General features: G+C 32.7%; 1 pseudogene; it reads left to right on the forward strand.

The window, feature by feature from the left end:
- Nucleotides 1–3,593: 3,593 nt before the first annotated feature.
- LOC145297968 (U2 spliceosomal RNA) lies at nucleotides 3,594–3,751 on the forward strand (annotated as a pseudogene).
- The last annotated feature ends 327 nt before the right edge of the window (nucleotides 3,752–4,078 follow it).

Consider the following 4,078-nt stretch of genomic DNA (forward strand, 5'->3'; position numbering starts at 1 on the left):
GAAATTTGGCGATTAAGGGGTCAAAGTTCAACGATTTGAGCTTTGAGAACTCTACCAAACTTCTCCGACAATTTTGGGTCTACACACTTGAAATTTTAGATATAGCTTCCGTGGACATGGATCTAACTTAATAACTTGATTTGAGCCTAAAACAATAAATTTTCAGGGGTCATAATAGGGGTCAAAGTTTAAAAAATTACCCCCATTTTTTTGCTCAGCATACACCTCCAAACACCCGGGCAACGCCGGGCACCCATGCTAGTATATATATAAGAATGCGTGTGTAGCTTTTTTTAACCACGTGTTGGCACGACAAGAACTTTTAAACAAGATGCAAGACTTATTTATTATCCGACTTGTTAATAAGATTTTCAAACGACCGTATACAGTGGAACGAATTACTAGCATAACAGCTGGTTATAGCTACAGGATAAGAAACTGTTGACACTAAAAAGGTAAAGCATGAATACGACCATGTCGGTTCTGGCTTGGAAAATACGTGTCAAGCGGCTTGGTGTAGAAACAGCTGGTAATAAATGCCTTTTCCTTAAACTGAAAAAAAAAAATTGTCGAATTTCTTTCCTTTGCTAGACTTTCATACACAACGTTGGATCCGTGTCGCAATGTAACTACCACGTTATATACCATGCACCCCCACACACACGCATATATATATATATATATATATATATATATATATATATATATATATATATACATATATATATATATAGGCATTAACGATATGTAAAAGTTTAAAAGAAAAAAAGAAAACCTATTTTTTTACATGTCTATACGTTCATGAGTTATTACATTAATATTTCATTTTTATAAGCAATTCGTCGCACCGACACTAAAAAGGAACCCAAGAGCAGGTTAATTCCTTTATGTAAATTTAGATATTTTGAATTCTTTTTAACTTAAAATTTTTAACATTCTTGTTAAATTTCAACAATATACTTTAGACTAATTAATAAACATTCTTTAAATTTCAATTTATTTGGAGTATTCATAAAAGTAGTATAAAAACTTTCTGATCTGGCAATTCTTACACTTTATTCACCTAAATTAGTCACTTACAGATAATTTAATAATTATATTTAACAACTAGCTGAGCCATATCCCGGCGTTGTCCGAGAAAATATATTTACTTTAGAAATTTTATGCTCAACCATATCCAAATCACTATTTTCGTAGATCTTTTCAGATATTACATAGAGTATTGGTATTGAAGAGGCGGGACATGTTGGGTTTTCCATGGACACTGAAAGAAAATGGATAGCCTGTTTTAACCAACGTTTTACCAATCAACCACCGAGTGAAAACGACTCACATCCTTAACTAATATGACGCCAATTTATCATAACATACTGTTTCCATTTTATTTTGTCTTTTTTATTGCTTTATTCTATTAGCAGTGTTTTATTTGTTTCTAATATTGGAACATTAATTTATCATCCCGTTACGAATTCACTCAATATCCGTTTTTTTTTTTTTTTAATATCAGGCCGAAAAGGTTGTTGTCTGATCGAGATTTAAGCGTTTCTCTTCCTGAATTATTCATAATATCTTTACTGATTTGAGATTAGAATTTACATATCTACATCTTAGAATGAGTAAGGGGAAAAGTGAATAAATATTCATATCTATTTTCTATATACAATTTAGATCTATAGTGACTTGGGGATTTTTATGCCCGTAAGCAAATAGAAACATGTGGTTGTTAACCAAAAGAATAAGCAGAATACATATCACTAAAGTTATAGATTGTACGATGCCAGTACTAGTGATGGGACGATTTCACTACTAGTGATGGGACGATGTTTCTGGCTTCTATAGAATTACAAATTCTGTTCTAAATTCCTAATTTCGATACAATTACCGATTCCGATCTTGATTTCTTTTTGCATTTCTAAATATTTAACTGTAGATGCTTTTTTTTACAATTGGGATTACCATAAAACCACTATCTAATATATGCATAACTTTTCACAAACGTAAAATTACATTTGTGGGGTAGAGGTTAATCAATAATTAAGAAGTTAAAGAAACAATTAGACGAATCGTTCTTCTTGGCATCATAAAAGAGGCACACATTTTCCGATTCCGATATTCCCAAACTTTCGATTTTTTCGATTTTTGATTTCAATTCTGATTAATTGTCACGTACCCATGATTGAAATTCACATACGTCTACTTTTGTTATTTAACTAGATACGTGTGTTCTAAAACAAAAAAAAAAAAAAAATGAACACAATTTTATAGAATAAAAATATTACACAATGATTTTCTATAAACTGAGTGACATTTACGATAATCTGCAAATTATGGACAAAATATATTTGGCATTTATTTGTATTGTTTTGATTATTCCTGATGAACCGCCCCCTTAAGTAGACACTTTAAATATCCACACTAACGTACTGTACTTACAATAACCCTTATCCCTGAGTGATCAGTGGTGACCACCTTGTAAAAAAAAATATCCGGGCAATTATTCTCATCTTGGGTGTTATTGCCACAACTTTTCGGTCGATGAAACCTACGACCTTCGTCGTGAGTAAACTCCTTTTTTTTCAACTAAAGAAAAGAGGTTAGCTCTGTATTGTAAGAAATCGAACCGTCGGTTTGAGGTTTCTTCCGCAATTTCTAAAAAAAAATGTTAATTCTTATGGGTCACTATGGTATTTTTAAGACTTACTTATGATTCAATTTTAAACTGTACCCTCATGCTAATTTTCACTATTGGTGAAAAATGTTTTACAAAACTGTGACTAGACATCCCACGCGTGTTTTTTTTTGGGGGGGGCGGACACAGTGAAAGGGGGCGACTCTAAGAAGAAAATTTTTTTGAGGAGGGATTATCTGCCTTGTGCTGGGTATAATTTTTGTTATTTTCTCTTATTTTTCTCATATAAATTTGTAATTAATGGATTTAAAATGTGGACAGTTTAGGATGTTGGTGCTATCCACCGTATGTGCTACTTCCTTGAATTTTCTAATCCCCATCTTTCTTCTATATCTAGTATTTAAACATCATCCCATATTGGAGAATGGGCGCCTTTTTCCATATATGGTCTGCTAGGGCTGTTTTTTTTCGATTTATTCACCTGTCACAGCGTTTTATTGTTCTTCTAGTCTTACTTTGAGGAGGCGGTATATTTCAACTTTATAAAGTTCCCCACATTTACATGAAATCTCATTTTTTTGTCATGAGTTTTTCGGTCGGAGGTTTTACTTGTAGAAATTATTTTCAGAGTGTTGAGTTGCTCCTAAATACTGTCTTAATATTATACCGACTGCATATTTAAAAGAAAATCAGATAGTCCTTTCGAGTATGGTGTGTAGTCTGTGGTGGGTTTTTGGTGGCGTCTTTTTACTTCATCTACAGAATTCAGAAGTGCATATTTGGCTGAAGTTAATCATTTTGTTTACCTTCTGTTATTTTTGCTGCAAATGTTTTTGCAAATAAAAAGAACAATGCATAACACATACAAATGTACACTGCTTTCTAAATAACTAGATTGTAGTTATATAAATCAGAGTAAATTTTTCAGCTAAATTTCACAACTATATTTCTGGTTTTCTAACTAAAACCTTCTTGGCCTTCCGGCTAAGATCAAAGTGTAGTATCTGTTCTTCAGATGTTGCACTTAAATTTCTTGTTCTCTGTCAGGGGAGAAGAAATATTTCACGACTGAGAAAATTTTTATTTTTGCTCCTTTTCTCCATGTTAAAAAAAATACCGACCCTGGTGTCTAACTCTGTTCCGTGGGGAGGCATTGTAAATAGGAACTAAAAGTTAGATAAAGATGAAAATGGACATCGAATAACGAAATAGTCACTTATCTAGTACTGATAAGATTCAACATAGCTTAACTAACGGCAACCGGTGTGTCAGCGTGGAAGTCTCAGTAAAATTATAATAATGTTTTATCTAATCCTTCTACAAGGTCATGGCCCACGAGAACAAGGACAGTTTAAATAAAACGTTCTGTTCCAAATTCCATACAGATTCCTAAATTCGACTAAACGTTTTCCAAGTTCGACAAGACGCACTTGAAAAATGTCGAAAGTT

Source organism: Euprymna scolopes, chromosome 18 (genome assembly GCF_053919585.1).
Source record: "Euprymna scolopes isolate OS-2025 chromosome 18, ASM5391958v1, whole genome shotgun sequence".
Taxonomy (NCBI): Eukaryota; Metazoa; Mollusca; class Cephalopoda; order Sepiida; family Sepiolidae; genus Euprymna; species Euprymna scolopes.